Here is a 19,108-nt window from a genome sequence, read left to right as displayed (position 1 = left end):
AATCCAAAATAGGCAGAAAAAAGAAAACAACAAAAATTGCTGATACAGAAAATGTTTTTTCATTTCAGAGATAATTCAATAAAGCTAAACGCTGTCTTTTGAAAAGATCAATAAAATTGTTAAAATAGATTAATGAAGAAAAAAGAAAAGATACAAATGATCAACATCAGGAAAAAAAGAATACCAGGAATAAAATACATCAAAATGGCTGCTACAGACATCAAAGGCTAAAAAGAAACATTGTGACAACTTATGCCAATAAATTCAACAACTTAAATGAAATGGACAAATTTCTTGAAGGTCATAAACAGCCAAAGCACACTCAGGAAGAAAAAGATAGCCTGAGGATCCCTAAATCTATTTTTAGAATTTGTACTTAAAACCTTCCCATAAAGAAAACACCGGCCTAGATTGTTTCGCCGATTAATTCTAACAAACATTTAAGGAAGAAACTTTCATAGTAATTTGACACAAGCTCTTTCAGAAAATAGAAGACAAGAGAACACTTCCCCATTCATTTTGTGTGCCAACATTGCCCTGTTACTAACACCAGACACAGAAATTACAAGAAAACTACAGGGCAATATTCCTCATGAACATTGACATAAAATCCTTAACAAAGATTTAGCAAGTTGGAATCAATATGGAAAAAGGATAACACATCTTGAACAAGTAGGATTTATTCTGGGAATATATGGTTAGCTTAGCCTTCAGAAATAAATATAATTCACCATATTAACACAATAAAAAAGAAAAATCATATGGTAATTATATCAAGAAAGCATTTGATAAAATTCAACACCCATTCATGATAAAAACTGTCAGAACACTCGGAATAAAAGAGCTCCCTTAACCTGAGAGAGACTGTTCAAAAAATCTACAGGTAACATTGTATTTAATGGTGAGAGATTGAATACCTTTCGCCTAAGATTAGGAGAAAAGCAAGTAGGTCCACTCTAACTACTTGTATTCAATTTAAGGGACAGTATGATAAGGCAAGAGAAAGAAATAAAAGGCATACAGATTGGAAAGGAAGAAGTCAGATGTCTTCATTTGCTGATGACATGATCATCCAAATAGAAAATCCTAAGGAATCTACAAAAAATCTTCCAGAACTAATAAGTCAGTCCAGCAAGATCACAAACACAAGTTCAATATTTAAAAAAAATCACTTGTATTCCTATATGTTTAGCAACAACAACAACAACAACAAAATGAAAATAGAAACTTAAAACTCTTGATGGGATTTTTATTGGGAGTACATTGATCAATTTGAAGGGAATTGACGTCTTTACAATCTTGAGTCTTCAAACCCATGACATGATATATAACCTTCCATTTATTTGTATCTTCTTTAATATTGATCAATAATGTTTTGTAGTTTTTGTGCAAAATTCCTGCACATCTAATTAAGATTTATTCCTAGGCTTTTGATTGTTTCTAGCTATTACAAATGCTATCTTTAAAATTTTCATTTCAACTTCTTGGCTGCTAGATTATAGGAATACAATAGGATTTTTGCAATATTGACCTTGTATCTAGTAACTGTGCTGAGTTAACTTATTAGTTCTAATAGTGTGTGCACATTACTTTGGATTTTCTACAAATGCACCATGTAGCCTGCAAATTTTGACAGTTTCTTCCTTTACAATTTTTGTATAATTCATTTTGTTTTCTTACTTATTGCACTGGTAGGATCTCTAGTACAGTATTAAATAGAAGTAATGAGAACAGACATCCTAGCTTTGTTCCCAATCTTAAGAAAAAACTTAATCTCACCATTAAACTTGATGTTGGCTGAGGGTTTTTGGTAAATACTTCTTATCATGCTAAGGAAGTTTCCTTCCATTCCAAGTTTTCTCAGGGTTTCTTTTTATAAATTCAAGGTTGGAATATGTTAAATGTTATCAATACTTTTTATGAATTTATAGAAATAATCAGACAATACTTCTTTACTTTATGTTAAGGTGTATAATTTATATTGACTTTCAAATGCTGAATCCGTCTTGCTTTGGTCATGATGCATTATCTTTTTCATATATTGCTAGACTAAGATTGCTAATATTTTAAAAATGATTTTAGAATCTATTTTCATGGGAGAGTCTTACCTGATATTTTTCTTTCTGTCAGGTTTTGGAACCAAGTTAGTGCTAGATTCATAAAATGAGTTGAAGGAATGGGGCTTCTGTTTTCTCCGAAATAGTTTACATAAAATTAATATTTATTATGTGAATGTTTGGAGTCTAAATAAAGTTTAACATGTGGAAACATTTTAATTTATACATTCATTATCTTTCATGTTATAGGATTGTTCAGGGTTTCTATTTTCTGAATCAATGTTTTTAATTCAGATTTTCCTGCAGTTTGTCTGTTTCAAATAAGATTTCAAGTTTAGTGACATAAAATTTGTCACCATATACTCTCATTGTTTTCTCAGTGCCTCAAGTCTCTGTATTTATATGCCTTTTCATTTTTGATATTGCTTATTTGTGCTTTCTCTCTTTATTTCTTGGTCAGTCTTACCAGAGATTTGTCACTTTTGTTGGTTATTTCAGAGAGCCATCATTTGGCTTTGTTAATCTTCTCTATTGTGTTTATTTTCTATTTCATTAATTCCTACTTTTCTCTTGATTATTTCCTTTCTGACTACTTTGGGTTTTTTTTTTTTGCTGATCTGTTTCTAACTTCATAGGATGGATTCTTGGCTCATTAATTTTTAGTCTTTGTTTTCCCTAACATAAGCATTTTAGGCCAGAAATTTCTCTTAGGACTGCTTAGCTGTATCTCACAACTTCTGCTATGTATTTTCATCATAGTTCAGTTCTGAATATTACCAAATTTCCACTATCTTTTCTTCTTTGAAGTCCATTGATTATTTAACCATGTTTATTCATTTCTAAATATTTGGGGCTTTTCTATTAATTTTATTATTGGTTTCTATCATAATTTCATTGTGGTCAGAGAGTGTAGTTTGTATAACTACAACCCTAAGGAAGTTTACTGAGATTTGCTTAAAGACTCAGAATATTGACAATTTTTGTACACATGCTGTGTATATTCTAAAAAAGAATGTGTATCTTCAGTTGTTGGGTATTGTGCCGGTTTGAATGTATTATGTCCCCCAGAAAAAGCCATATTCTTTGATGCAATCTTGTGGGGCAGACAGAATAGTGGGGATTAAGTTGGAACATTTGAATTAGGTTGTTTGTGTGGAGATGCGCCCCACCCAACTGTAGATGATAACTGATGGGATATTTCCATGGAGGCGTGGCCCCACCCATTTAGGGTGGGCCTTGATCAGTGGAGCCATATAAACGTGCTGACTCAAAGAGATGGAACTCAGTGCAGCTGTGAGTGACATTTTGAAGAGGAGCAAGCTTGCTAGAGAGGAACGTCCTGGGAGAAAGCCATTTTGAAACCAGAACTTTGGAGCAGACACCAGCCATGTGCCTTCCCAGCTAACAGAGGTTTTCCAGATGCCATTTGCCATCCTCCAGTGAAGGTACCTGATTACTGATGTGTTACCTTGGGCACTTTATGGCCTTAAGACTGTAACTGTGTAGCCAAATAAACCCCCTTTTTATAAAAGCCAATCCATCTCTGGTGTTTTGCATTCTGCAGCTTTAGCAAACTAGAACAGGTATGATATTCTATGCATGTCTGTAGGAGCCATACTAGATATGTCTACGTCAGTCACAAAGATGAGCCAGTCACTTCTCTCCTGGGGTGGGAAGCGTGGTTGACTAGCAGCTCTTAACTGCTGCTCAACTGGATCCACCAACACACTCCTCCTGAGACCACTCTTCCCTGGGCTGCTCCCAGACATTAACTGATCATGTCATCAGTACTAGTGCAGACCCATTCCCATGGGATGGGAGACTTCCTTAATGGGCAACATTGGCTCAAGGGCACTCCACTGGCCTGGCCAAAACACATGTAGAATTGCATTGTTGCCTTGGACCCTTCCTATCCAATTCTTCTTCCTTCTCCCATTTGTTTCAGATCTACCTTGTGGTTAGAAGGCTCTCCCAGACTATTCCTGCGTCCTCCCCTTTGTCCTTCACAAGCAGTTTTCCCAATAAATCTGTGGCACGTCTAAATCCATCTTGGCATCTGTTTCCTGAAGTGATATAATGCCCATTAGGTGCGTTTCATTACGTGTTGAGCAAATCTTCTGTAACCTTACTAATGAATTTTTCCTGTTTGCTCTACCAATTACTAGAAAAGGTATGTTAAATGTCCCACTATAATTGCAGATTTGTTTACTTTTTTTGGTGTCAATTTTTGCTTAACATATTTTGAAAATTAGTGCGTGTATAAATTTAAAATCAATGTTTTCCTGTCAAACTGAACATCTTGATGCGTCCCTCTTTATCTCTAGCATTACTCTTTGCCTTAAATCTATTTTGTTTCATATTAACATAGCTAAACCCAGTACACCTTTTCTTAATGCCTTTTTCCATTCTTCCACTTTTAGACTTTCTGCATACTTTTGTTTAAAATGTGTTGCTTATGAACTGCAAATGGTTAGTTTTTTTTTTTTTTTTAATCATTCCAACAAGCTTTTTTTTTGTAAGTGGAACATTTGATTCATTTATATTAGTCAGAATTATCTTTATAGTTATCATCTTTTGTTTTATTTCCATTTTTCCCACTAGTTCTACTCCTTTTTCCATCCTTTCTTGCCCTCTTTTAGATTAACTTATTGTTTTTTCCATTTCCATTTTTTTTCCTCCACTGGGTTAGCTGCTCTGTTTCTGTTTCTTTAGTTGTTTCTCTAGATAGAGCAGAAAAATAATTTACCAAAGTCAAAGTTTCTCAATAACTTTACCCTTCTTCTGAAAAACATAAGAACCTTACAACTTTGGTTTTTCCTTCCTGACTTATATGCTATTATTGTTGTGCATTTTAATTCTACCATTTTTTCCTTTTGAAATTTCCACTAAAAGTTTATTGTTTTATTCATTCATTATTTCACCTATTTTTCACTTTTTGTGTACTTTATTCCCTCTTGTTCCTCACACTTTCCATCTGGGCTTATTTTTCTTTTGCTAGAAGTGAAGGTTTATTGGTACCAAATTCTATCAGTTTTTGTCTGTCTGAAAATGACTATTTCCCTTTTTATTGTGGATATAGAATTGAAAATGGCAATCATTTTCTATCGGCACATTGAAGACAGCATATACTGACTTTTGATTTCAATTGCTGCTGCTAAGTAGTATGGTGTCTGTCATTCCTTTAAAAATAACCTCTTTTCTCTCTCCTTCTAAACTATTCTCTTTGTCTTTGGTATTCTCAATTTCACTGTAATGGGTTTAGATACATATTTTTTTTTTAAATCCTGCTTGGGATTCCTTAGATTTCTTGACTCTGTGGGTTGCTGTCTTTCATCAGTTCTGAAACTTTGCAGCCATTATTTTTTCAGACACATCTACTCTCTTTCTGGGATGCTAATTAGATGTTTGTTAAATTCTCACTTGATTCTCCATGTCTTTTTTTCTCTTTCACATGGTCTCTCTTTGTCTCTCTATGTACATTCTAGATATGTTTTTCAGATCACTCTTCCAGAACACTGATTTTCTTCCCATGTGACTATTCTATTAAATCTGCCCATTAAGTTCTTTTCTTCTAGAAATTTTTGGTTCTTTTAAAAATGTTTCTTTTTCCTTGCATATATTTTCAAGCATGAATTTTTATCTTTATTAAACATATTAAACATGATTATTTTATAGTTTTATCTTATTAGTCCAGGATCTGAAGTTCTTGAAAGTTTGTTCCAGCTATCTGCTTTTACTTGAGTTTAGTTCTTAGTGTCTTATTGTGTGTTTAGTTAGTCTTTCTTTCTTTCTTTCTCTCACTTTCCCTTGTTTAACTTTAAGCCAATCATTTTTCTTGACATTTTGTATGTGGGAATAATTTGATTTCCTCTATAGAGGAATCACTTTTGCATCTGCTAGGTTCCTGGGGCATTATATTTTGGGATCACTCCAGTAAATTCTCCACTTCGGGTGTTCAGACCACCCAAATAATGTTGATTTTTGCTATCAACTGTGTCATAGACAGCTTGTAGTTTGAATTCTTTGTGGTGGTTCCTGGCATGTGCATGTACACACATATACACACACGCACATCTCATCTCTTCCAGTGCAGCAAAGTTTGAGGCTGATTTTCCTTGCAGCCTCCAGGAGGGAGTGTAGGGGGTGCGGGTGGGGGAATGGGAGTGGGGGTGGGAGGCATAGCCCTTGGAGACTTCCCGTCTCTATGCTGGAGGATGTCTCATTAGACTCCCCATCTTAGGCAGACCTTGGTCTTGGTCTCCTTTTACACAAGTCCTATGAGGTCACGAATACCAAAGCTCAAGTTCACCAGGTTCAGCAAATGCCCTTGGAATGCTATGCTCTACTTAGATTTCTGAGATCCACCTCACTCAATCCCTGGCCTAAGAATTCTTTTTTTTTTGCTAAGTCACTGATACTCCTAAGAAATTAATTTTAATCCAGAATTTTTAGTTGTTTTCAGTAAGAATATTGATTCAAGTACTTCACTTGGTAGACTTCCAGAAACAGAAGTAATTTTTATAAAAAAAGAGAAAATGCCCATATTTTATAATAGTCTTCCTTTAAAAACTCTAGATACATGGTATCTACTGAAAATACACTGCAATTTTTGTAGATTAATCATACTGTGTATTTGAAAAGTACTTTTAAGTTTTTAAATTGCTTTCACATTTATCTGTTCTCAAGGGGATTGGGGGTAATAACGCCCTTCTGGAATTCTAAGGAGTGTTTTTGGTTGTCATTATGACTTGGGGCCATTACTGGCATTTAGTGAGAGCCAGGGATGCTAGACTTCTACAATGCAGACAGCTCTGCCCAAAGAATAATTGACGTGTGCCTCATGTGAGTTTTGAATGTCCCCCTTACTGTGTGGTGACATTTCAAGACAGGAGATGTATTTTTCCACATTATTTTATCACATCTTTTCCTGTGTCATAACAAAGGGAATTATTTTAATGCTACACTTTTAATAAGGCCCAGAACACTTGTGAGAATATCTTCGTTTTCTCCGTTCTGATAATCTTTAATTTGTCTTGGCATGTTATTCCTACTTCAATTAAGATTATATCCCTTTGTCTCTTATCATGTGCAAACAAGTACAATTTGTTATCACTTATCCAAACATTAGTTTCATTGTGATGAATATCTGTACCTCTTTCTGCACCTTCATTTCCTTAAGTTCTAAGTCCAAACTAATATATTTATTATAACTTGTTGCTTGCCTTACTCTTCACTATGTCTTCTAGTGGAATTATGCCATAGCAGACTGAAATAGAAATTTGTATATATTTATTTACACTTTTATTATCCTCTGGACATCATTTTTATATTTTGAGTAATTAGTTTTTGGATATATTGTCTATGAATTTTATTTCAGCATAGTAAAAGAGGCCATCACAAAAATATTTTTAAGAAATTAGGACAATTGGTCTGATAGGGTTAAGAACAACTACACATATGTTTCATTTTATTCTCCTAAAAATCCTTATTTCCTCTCCAGAGAGATAGGGGAGGAGATTGAGACTTCAGGTGTAATGACTTACCCAAGATCATCTGGCTCTTTAGAGTTAGCCTTGATTACAAAGTGGCTTCAAACATTTTATCATGCCACTAATTTTTTTTTTTTACAAAATGTTTACTTATTCCACCAACAGGTATTTAGGGTACAGCCATGTGCAGGGCACTGTGCTGGCTGTGGACAGAACTCAGAGATATAGAGATTGCAGTTCCATCTGTCTTAGTTTCCTGGCTGCTAAAACAAATACCATGCAGTGGGTTGGCTTAAACAGCGGAAGTTTATTGGCTCATGGTTTTGAGGCTAGGAAAAGTCCAAAATCAAGGCATCAGCAAAGCAATGCTTTCTCCCCAAAGACTGCGGGTGTTCAAGGGCTGGCTGCTGGTCGTCCTTGGTCCCTGGTTTTTCTGTCAGATGGCAATGCATATGGCAGTATCTTCTCCTTTCTCCTCTGGGTTCTGTTGACTTCTGATTCTTTCCATGGCTTTGTCTCTGTGGCCTTCGCTATGAGGATTCCAGCAATAGGATCAAGACCCATCCTGGTTCAGTTGGTCACACCTTAATTAAAAATAACCTCATCAAAAGGCCCTATTTACAATGGGTTCACACCCACTGGAATGGATTATGATTAAGAGTATGCTTCTCTTGGGTGCATAATTCAATCTGCCACACCATCTCAAGGAGGGGACAGAGACAAATAGAAGCCCAGTGACTACATACAACCCAGCAGCATCTTTGTCATCAGGGTGGCCCAAGTGCTCTAGGAGCCCAAAGGCAGGGGACCACTTCTGCTGGGAACACTTGGGAAGGAGGGGTGCACAGAAGAAAGGGCATTGGGACTGGGTCTGCAGGGTGGGCAGAAATGCAACAGAGTGAGGAGGGGTAGAGCAGGTGGAGGGAGACAGAGCTGGGCATCACTTATTTTGTTCAAGAAAAGGTGTAAAGGTGAAAATTTTTTCAATTTTTACTTTTGTGACAAATGCAGGCTTAAGAAAGATATTTTTTCAGCCTTGTTTATGCTAGGGAAGCATTGGGATCCACATAAATATCCAACAATAAGGAAGTGAGAATGCAAATTATGGTACACCCAGCTATTTAACATAATATTTATCTAGCTTGGTTTCATTAAAAAGTCAAGGTTATTAAAAAAGAAGGGGTGAGATACTGTTGTAGCTCAGAAGAGACTTAAGAGACACATCGAATGTAATGCATGGTTCTTGATTGGATCCTGATTTGAATAAACCATCTGTAAAAGACATTTTTGGGACAACTGGGAAATTTGAATATGGGCTGGGTATTGGATGATATTGAGAGATTATTGTTAATTTTGAAGTTATGTAGGAAAATATCCTTTTTTTTGGAAAGCATATGGAAGTATTTAGCCATGATGTCTGCAATTTACTTTAAAATACTTCAGCAAAAAAATAGATGAAGTTAATATGACCAAATGTTAACAGTTTTTACCTAGGCGAAGAGTATACAGGTGTTTATTATCCTATTGTCTCTACTTTTCTGTATGGTTGAAAATTTCCATAATAAAAAGTGAGAGAGAGAGAGAAAAAAAAAAAGAAGAATGTTTATCAATAATTTAAATGATGTTGAAAAATACTTGTGATATAATGTTAGAGGAAAGAAAAGCAGGAATAAAAATTTTATATATGGTTTACAATAATATATAGTGTGGGCTTAAAATTGTTTTAAAAATGAATAGATGCAAGTTATGAAGCACTTGCACTTGCAGGGGCCAGTTCCTAGGGATGATGTTACTTATATGTTATAACTAATCTTTCCCGTCCCCCTCTAGCTGGTCAACTGAAATCTAGACTCAGTCCACTCCAAAATTCTTGCTCTTTTTTTTTTTTAATCATGAATAAATGATTTATTTACACTGGAATTTACATTCTTATACACACACACACACACACTTTCAAAATTTTAATGTAAACTTCTTCTGGTTATATATATTTTCTGAAAAATAAATATTCTTAAAAATTAAAACTAATAGAGAATGCAACTATGAAACGTTGAATTTTGTTCTTTTAATTATGAAATATTCCTCAAATGAATTTAACTAAAAAACGGTATTTCAAAGAAATCATTCAGTAATCAACTGGAACACTGTAATCTACTGTGACTCAGGTCAAAATCACGCAGCCTGTGACATGCCAATATCATTTTATTTATAGTGGTATGTTTCCATGATTCTGCCCTTCAGTGACTTTAATTCATAATACTCAACTAAGAATTTACAATTCAGTTTCCAAAACCCTCACTCTTGCTCTACACAAAGGATTGGCAAACTTTTTCAGTAAAGGGTCAAATAGTAAATGGGTTTGGTTTTGCAGGCCATATGGTATCTATCACAGCTACTCCACTTGCTGCTGTAGCAGGAAAGGAGCCACAGGTAACATGTAACTGATTGTATGTGGCTGTGTCTTGAGAAAACTTTATTTACAAAAACAGCCGGTTGGCCAGATTTGGCCTGTGGGCTTGTATTAGTTAGGGTTCTCTAGGGAAACAGAATCAATGAGAGGTGTCTCTGACTATCAAATTTGTAAAAGTGACTCACACAACTGCAGGTATGCATGAATCCAAATTCTGTAGAGCAGTCAGCAAACTGTCAACTCCAAGGAAGATGTCCGATGAACTCGTCAGGAAATGAACTGGGATCTTTGATGAAAGTGTTCGATGAACTCCTCAGGAAATGCTTCACTGGGCAGCTGAAGAAGAAGTGAAGGTCCTCTATCTGTCTCACTTATAAGTCTTCAATTGATTAATTGGATTAAATCCAGCCAATTGCATTCTCTCATTGTGGAAAACACGCCCTTTGGTGAGTCATCAGTCACAGCTGCAGTCAATTGACTGATGATTTAATAAACCAGCCTGTTGGTTTATTAACCAGCCACAAACATCCTTGCAGCAATTGTTAGGCCAGTGTTTGCTTGACCAGACAGCTGTGTGCTATCACCTGGCCAAGTTGACACATGAACCTAACCATGACAGGGTTGCAGTTTGCCCACCCCTGCCCTTCATGTTGCTGCTTTCAAAATACTCGATACAGACACACAGAGACCAGAGACCAGAAAAGTCAGGCTTAATAGCAGTTCTCTCTTTCATACTTTTCTGTATTTCCCGAGTTCTCTAACATGGTCATGACTTGCTTTCATATACGTGTATTTGTTTATACAACTCCTTTTATTTTTTGGAAGGGAGGGGTTTTCTGTAACACATTTACATAGTTTCAAATTCAAAAGACACAAGGCCATATATGGTGAAAAGTCTCCCCCCAGCTCTGTTCCAAGCCACCTAGGTTTCTTCCCTACAGGCAACCAATGTTATTCTGTTCTCTGTATTCTTCCAGAGAAGTGCTACACTCACAGAGCCAAGTTGGCAGGGCCAGTGTTGCACAGTACTAAGGGACACAGTTGAACTCCTGGGATGCCACTGACAGAACACAGTGGAATGACGCCACCTGGAGGTGTGCAATACAGAAGCCTTGACCAAAGATGTGTGTGTATGTGTATTAAATATACACTTATGGATACACATGGGTGTATTTTATACCTCTTTTTTAAAACAAGGGTAGCCTATTATACACTCTGCTCTGTATCTTACCTTCTTTTCACCTAATATATCTTGATACTTAGTCCATATCAGTTTATAAAATGTCCTCATTCTTTTTTCTTAATTATTATTTTTTAATTGTGGAATACAACATATTTACATAGAAGTGATACCTTTCCAACTGCAATTTAACAAGTAGTCAGCAAATTTCAAAGAATGCTATGGGTCACAGTTCCACAGTTTCAGTTACTCATTCTTTTTTATAATGATGATAATGGTGGGGGTGCTGATAGTGGACACATATCGAGTGCTTTGTGTGTGTCAGACATTGTCCTAAGCACTTAACTCGTACAATTCTCAGAACAACCCATGAGATAGGCCCAGAGAGTAAAGAACTGACCTCAAGGCACAGGCAGTGAGTGCTGACCCGCAGGGAGTTCTCCTATGGTTCCTGCAGTATTTATATAGGCTTGTGTTTACGTTTTCGTCTTTGATCAATTTGAAATTCTACCTGATATGAGATGAGGATCCAACTTCAGTTTTCCCTAATGGCTCCTGTTTTTCCAAGCACTGTTTCCTGGATGTTTGGAGATGCCACTTTCTCACACATGAAAGTTCTGAATGATTTGAGCCTGTTTCTAGACTTTCTATCTGTTCCATTGTTCTGTCTGTATAATCAGGCACCAGTGTCACACTGTTTTAATGACTGGGGTGTCCTAATTTGTGTTAATCTCTGGTTAATCTCATCTCCTCATTATGTTCCTTTCTCAGAACTATCCTAGCTATTCTTGACTTGTTTACTTTTCCATCATTAATTTTAGAATCAGTTTGTCTAGGTTCATGCAAAAAATCCTTCCACTGCTTTTACAATTACCTTCCACCTCCCTCACCCCCACATCTCGCAAGGGCCATGTATTCGTTTGTCTGATCACAGCATGCCCCAATATCCCTCTGGACTTGTCTTCCATCACTCACGGCAGCCCACCTGTGGTTTTGCCTTCCCAGCTTTCCTTCCTCCTTCTTCTCATAAAACTGCTCTCCAGATTTTCACTTGGAAAACTACTTCTCCTTTATTCTCTATCCATGATTCTAGCCACTGGCTTCAGAGATTCGTTCTGGGGGTAAGTTGCTTTTCTTGTGCTTACCTGCAGACCCGAACTGCCCCAGCCCAGTGGAGCTCTCTGGGTTCCCCAGTGCCCTTGGCCTCCTTGCCTCAGGAGACCCTCCTTCTACCATCTCCAGCACTGGCTGCTTTAAGAAGCCTTTCTGCTTCTCCCTCTGTAACTTTCCACCACAGCTGGCCTCCTTTCCTTGGCCACTTACCTCCTCCATCCGGTTTATGAGCCATTTTTTTGTACTTGCTTGATCCACCTGTTGGCCGTACTCAGCTTGAGTACAGTGTTGTCTCTCACCTCCCCAGTGCCTGCTGCATCTAAGTGCAGTGTTTTTCACATAGTGGATGCCCACTAAATGGCTGCTGATTTGAATTGGGTTAAACCAAGAACGTCTTCTTCTAGAAGCTTAGGCACAAGTAGTAAAGTGTCTAAAGCCCTCCCATGCCAGGCACAGGACAGTCTCAGCCACTTGTTGGCTCACGGTTGACTGCAGGGACTGTTACTGACATCCGTCCTGCTAATGACCCTGGATGTCCTAGCACAGCCTGCTTCCCCTTGAGGTGCAGCTTTGTGTGCTGATCCTGGTCATCTGCAGGGTCCTATGTGTCCTGGGTCCCAGGGTCTGAATCACGACCTTCTCTTTCACACTCTGGGATAAGTTCTGAAAGGCAGGTTTAGGGTGGGTTGCAAATAAGACCCAGTTCCCATGTAGTTCCACTGTGCAGTGGGCTCTCCTACCCTTTGAGTTGTGGCTGTCTTCCTAAAAAAGTTCTCTGCAGCCTGATTTTCTGTGAACAGGTGTGTGTTTGTGTGTTTCATTACATTTCATGTTCATCTTACTTGTTTCTTTCTCAGCATTTAAAATGCATTCCCTTACTCGACAACTGTTTACTGGGCAGTTACTCTGCGCGAGGTGGGCAGGGTGAATGAGGATGACATGATCTCTACTCGGCGGCTTTTACATTCTCATGGGGGTGGGAGGCAGGCAATCAGCAAGGACACATGAATGAACACCATCATTTCCACCAGTGAAAAGTACTAAGAAGAAGACAAAATAGGATAATGTGCTAGAAAGTGATTTGGGGACAGATAGGGAATATTTTAGATTTTGGTGTTAAGCTTCTTTTCTTTTCCCCCAGACTTGAAGGATGGTAGTTAAAGACAGTTGTTCCTACCTCAAGGGGCCCCCCTTGTAATTTAAACAATCATCTCTTCAATGTATATCTTTGGTAATTGATATTTTTTTGTTGGGTTTTTTTACACTAGAGCTGCCCTTTGGAAAGGAATTATAGAAATGTAAAGTCATTCATTCATTCATTCAACAAATACTTAAGGGTCTCCCAACATGTGCCAGCCCCGTTCTAGCTGTTGGAAAGGCAGCAATGGACAACACAGGTGGAGCCCTGTACTGAGGGAGGTTCTGGGCTAGTGGAGGTAGCAGACAATTCTCCAGTGAAGACATAAATAGACAAGATGACTTCAGATGGTATCAGGGGCTATGAAGGAAATAACCAACGTGATGAACTGGAAAGCAACAGGTGGAGAGGCCCCTTTAGAAAGGTCGGGCAGAAAAGGCTTTTGTAAGGAGGTTACTATTTGAACTAAGAAGGATAATAGGGAGATACCCAGGCAGTGAGCAGAGAAAGAACATTCCAGGCAGAAGGAACCGCATATGCAAAGAGTCTGAGGAGAGAAATAGCTCGTTTTGAGAAATAGTAAGGAACTGGAAAAGAAGGCTAATGCCAGATTATGTAGGGCCTCTTAGGCCACTGCAAAGGGGTTCAACTTGATTCTAGGTGCAGTGAGAAGCCACTGGAGGGAAGAATCAGGATCTGACTTGAATCCTGTAACAAACCCTCTGGCAGCTATAAGGGAAGATTGTCTGGGTAAGTCCTAGGAGCAAGTTAAAAAAAGAGTTAGTCTATGAAGTGGACCTCCTTTGTGAAAATTCAACCTATGAAAGGAACCACTCACAGAAGATACAATGGACATGACACAGATGGGGAAACTCAAGTTCAGAGAAGTTAAATAACTTGTGCAATTGTACGGGGCAGATCCAGAAGCAGGATGAGGGGCTCATCGTGCAGACCAAGGAGACCACTTATTTTAATTCCCCCTATTTTGTTTCAGTCACCAGTTTGGTAAGGGGAGAGTTTCAGCCATCTGCAAGCAATCCAGATGCCTCACTAACCTGCCTACCCACCCACCCCCACACAACAAAAAAGAGAGAAGGATAAAAGAAGCCAACCCCAGAGCTTGTATGCCTCCATTCTCTACAATCATTTCTCTGTATTACAGCTCTTGTCATCTTACATTATACATGAATAACTAATCAACCAAACACAAACCCACTGATGAAAAAAAAGCGTATTAGATCTAGAATGTGAGAAGGGTAAAGTGTAATATTAATTTCACTGGTAAATAACAAAACGGGGGCAAACATGAGGGATGTTAAGGTGAGAATGGTATTTCTGAGCACTTCTGGGAAAGGAAATTTCCCAGGAAATAAGGGAAAGGAGAAGAATCAAATGACGTCGACCATATCTGAAATGCACAAAGGCTATTCTTTTTTCTTCTGGCATTCATATGTGAGCATAATCCTGGGTCGGACCAGCATTCTGCCTGCGTCACCCAGTTGAACAATTACTATACTAATATATCTTGCACTATGCCCTGGTGGACATTTAGATGTTAATCTTAATTCTCCAACCAATATTGAGGGGGTGTTTATGCTTTTTGGACTTCCATAGTGCACAGCACCATGCTAGGTATGTAGAGGCCCCCAATAAATGCATCCTTCCACAAACTTCCTAAATTCTGCTAATGTCTTCTGTTTTCTCAGTCCTTGAAGTCTGTATCTGCCTCCATGCTTTTCCTGACTCATCTTTCTTGACCACTAAGGATGAGCTCCTAATTTCCACTTCCAGTGAGCGGTCTGGAATATTTGGGTTTTCCTCCTCCTCCACCTGGACTTCTTCTTGGCACCTGATACTGCTGACTCCCTTCCTTCATCTTTTGTGACTCCAAACTTTCCTGCTTCTAATCTTTTTTTAGTGGTGGCCTCTCCTCTCAAACTTCCTTTTCCTCCTTCTGCACATGAAAGCACATATTCCACCAGGACTCTGTGTTTTTCTCTTGTCACTCTTTCCCTATAAGAAAATAACTGCATCTCATTTCGAATCAATGCATGTATCTATCACCATCTGTCACATTACATGCAAAGTACCTGTTTACGGGCCCATCTCTCCAACTAGTCTGCAAGCTCCTCGAAGACAGAGGAGCTTGTGTTCCTATTTGTTCTCCCAGTGCCTGGCACAGAGCCCACTCAGTACATGCTCAGTACACACTGGTTGACTTACATGGACTTGATCCTTCAAATGACAGTTGGAGGAAGACTGGGTAGAAGGTATTATCCCCATTATACAGAAGGGGAATCCCAGAATTCAGGTAGGTTTTAAGTAAACATTGAAAACATGATTCCTGGTATCAGCTACTGAGACTGTAACTTCAGTACAATAATCATTCTGATATTGCCAATTGCAAAAGAACTGTCATGCTGATGTTGATGCTAAATCCCGAAGTCCAATCCTTCTCAGACTCTTCAGATCAGGTTTAATTTTCCAATCCTCCCCCCCTTCCCACCTGCCTTAAAATATAGCCCACAGGCCTGAGCATAAACCTGTACATGGCCTGACCGCCAGCATGCACTGGGGTTCATGTGTCCCTCCTCCTACACTCTGCCGTTCTCCACAGCCTCCTCGCCCGGCGCTGCAGGTTCCCATCAAGCTTACGATCAGCTAAGCTTACGAACGTTCTCATGAACACCTCTGCCAAGCCAAGCGGCTTCCTCAGCCTCTTGGGCAATTGATTTTTTGAATGCTCATGATGATCTGCGACCCGGACTAGAGGATACAAAACCAGGCCTCACTCTCCTTTCTCACGAGATATTTGCTGAGTGGGTGACGGGGTCTCAGAACCCAGAGGCATGGCCGGTCTCTGCCGTGGGGGCCTCCAGCCTCACCGGATCCAAGAAGGAAGCGGACAGTAATAATCATAACGTCCTGCTCCTCTCGGAGTATGGTCCTTTCCTCATCTTGCTCTAATTCCCGGTGTTTACGAGCAGAGCCTCTTGTTTCTCCCACCGGTGGATGCAGCCACTCTTGAATTCTTGTGCCCTCTCTAAGCAGTATTATTTTTAGCATGAATGTCTTGCTCAGCAATTTTCTCTACAGTCTATCCTCTATTGTGCTTGCATCTAGTCTTTCCTTTTTTCCCCCTTTTTCGCTATGTGTGTCGATACCGTGCTTGGCTAAACACGTTTGATTTTGACCTATTTGAGAGAACAGAGAGGACAGAGCTTTCTCCCTCTCCTTCCTTCCCTTTAGTTTTGGCAGCCCCTTGGAACTAGCTGATTGGTAACTGTAGAAACTGCAATGGGGGCTATTGTGGTGGGTCTTGGCTTTACTTCCAGCAATACTCCAGATTTGGGGGCTTCGGTCTCAGAATCTGGTAGCAGGGCGCTGAGGTGGGGGAGCGTCTCTGCTCGGCCAGTAGAGGGAACTGACACACACGGGCGCACGTGGGCATTCCCTCTCTTGGCCAGAAGAGGGCGCTCACGCCCACCGTACTCCAAACTTGCGGTTTCTCACACGCAAATAGGTCCAGCTCTACTGGCCTCCTGAAGACCCAAACGTAGGGTGAGTTGATGCTCCAGCCAGGCTCCTTATTGCTGCTTTGGCCACCTCCAGCCAAATGGTAAAAAGAAAGACTTTATAAAAAGCGGACCCAATGTTGGCCTGAAAGAATTGGCTTTTGGGTCTGAGTGAAGACCTTGTTGCTGGCAAGTTGGCAAGCTGATGGGACAATGAGGCTAGACCATGGGAGTGACAGTGGGAAAGTGTGAAGTTCACAGACAATTTGCAGAGTGTGCAAGGGGGTGCTGGGCGCGGGGCCCTGCGGATTTCCAGCTGTGGCTTTTGGGGTTCGGCAAGGCAGGTCACAGCAGGGCTGGGGCAAGTTCCAGATGGTGTAGAGGGGTGAGGGACGGCCACGGTGGCACCAAGTCGGCCATCTCCAGGCAGGGTTAAAAAGCAGCCATCCCCAACCGCCCCCCCCCAGCCTCCTTTCATCAGGGCTAAGTTGGTGACTGATTAAAAAAGAAGTGATGGAAGATTAAGCCCGAGAAGGCAGGGAGGAAATGGTTCCCAGGTGGAAAGCACTCGACAGCACGGTGCCGCACCTCTAGCAACGCCAGGAGTTTTCGAGTAGCCCACTGTTGTCCCGGCTCCCAGGCAGCCTAGGAGGCAAAAGGCTCCTTAACTGCCAAGCAGTAAAGATGTTTAATAAAATATTTACCTACATGTATAAGAACACTGACAGCATGACAAACAGCAGTTAAACAGTTTTAAGATACATTGGAGAACAGCCCTGGGATGTTTTAATGAAATAGTAACTTTGTGTTTAATGCCTGAGCCTTCTTTCTTAGGCCTGCCATACCCACACTGACACGGTAAGACAGGCCCGGTTGGGGAGGGGGCTAACCAGGCCACCAAAGGGTGTGCTGCCCCCCACTCATCTCTGGCAGGAAGCTGCTGCCTGGTGGGGGGGGCGGGGAGGGGGTTTCCATCACCAGCCTCACTCCCTACACCAAGGAGCTCTTGCAGCTCCTGGAGATTAAAGATTTCCGATCTCTGTCCCCACCGCACCTAGGAAGGTCGTCTGCTGTGGTCACTCAATAAACTGTATTGACTGATCGGGAGTCTGGCCCTTTCTTCCTCAGCTAGACTTGTGGGCAGCATTTGCACTGTGGGTGTGATCATTTTGAGTTGCTGATAAGGAAGGAGGATGGTAGAGATGGATGAAAGGGGGCAAAACCCTTCAACCACGGCCCCAGATCTCTAGCCACATCAAATGGGAATGTGGAAAATGAAAAAAAGAAAAAAGTTGGTTAAACATGTTTTAGGTCCTCCCGGGCTCCTCCCCACCAACTTCGAGAGCTTTTTGCATTTCCTGCCCAAATTTGGAAAAGAAATAAAAACAGAACCAAACAAATTTTCTCCATCATTTAAATAAAATGGATCTTTATGTCTCTAAATATATCAAACAATATTAGGACTAATTGATTATACATAAAGATGTTTGTATATTAGATCAGTAATGAGTGTTTGAAAAATATAATAGTGCTTTCTCCCAGCCTTTCACTTTGCTCTCCTTTTTTTCACATTTTAACCTTTTCCAGATATTTTATACCTCTAGTTCCAACTCTGTGAGAAAGATACCATCCTGGCTTTCCCATATTCTGCATCTTCAGAGAAAAGACCAAATTAGGATCTAAACTCCTAATTTTCATTTCTTGGAAGAAAACAAATCAAGCCTGGATTTGAGAGCATGCTCAAAAGTTGTAATTCTTGAGGAAAGCAGTTAGGTATTTATTTAAGGGCAATACAAAGGGCCCTTTACTTTTACACATGGAATTTATACTTGGTGAAATTTTCATGAATAAAAAAATCACTTCACTAAATATTTTCTAGTAAAAATATGGTTTACTTTTCTGGCCTGATGTCTGCCGTGTCTGTTCTTAAAAGTTAGGCTCGTGAGACTCCAGGAGACATAAGTGAACAGGCTCTTTAATAAGAGTGGTGCCCGGCATGGCGGGGAAATGCAATACCAAAAAGTAAACAAAGAGCATTGTGTGAAAAAGAGCAAGTTTAAATTAATCTTGCTTTCTCCAATTTGAAAACCTGCCCAGGGTTGTTAGTAACTGACTCAAGACATTTAAATCATATATATACTTTTATATCTTGACAGTGACCTTTTATAAGTGTGCAGTGGGGATAAGAAGATGAGCAAAGCAATGC

The 19,108-nt window shown here is 39.6% G+C and overlaps 1 long non-coding RNA gene across 5 annotated transcripts in view; it reads right to left on the bottom strand.

The window, feature by feature from the left end:
• The window catches only part of LOC119514563, a 118,940-nt gene that overhangs the window by 89,309 nt on the left and 10,523 nt on the right, over positions 1–19,108 (bottom strand). Inside the window, exon 3 of one of the 5 annotated variants that reach the window (XR_005212856.1) lies at positions 7,842–8,130. The exons of 3 other annotated variants lie outside the window; for them this stretch is intronic. This is a non-coding gene — a long non-coding RNA (uncharacterized LOC119514563). Of the gene's footprint in view, positions 1–7,841; positions 8,131–10,236; positions 10,293–19,108 lie in introns of those variants that run through there. One more of the 5 variants, XR_005212857.1, reaches the window with a different exon arrangement.

The sequence above is a fragment of the Choloepus didactylus genome, chromosome 18 (genome assembly GCF_015220235.1).
Source record: "Choloepus didactylus isolate mChoDid1 chromosome 18, mChoDid1.pri, whole genome shotgun sequence".
NCBI lineage: Eukaryota > Metazoa > Chordata > Mammalia > Pilosa > Megalonychidae > Choloepus > Choloepus didactylus.
This window is presented reverse-complemented; position numbering and strand designations above follow the sequence as displayed.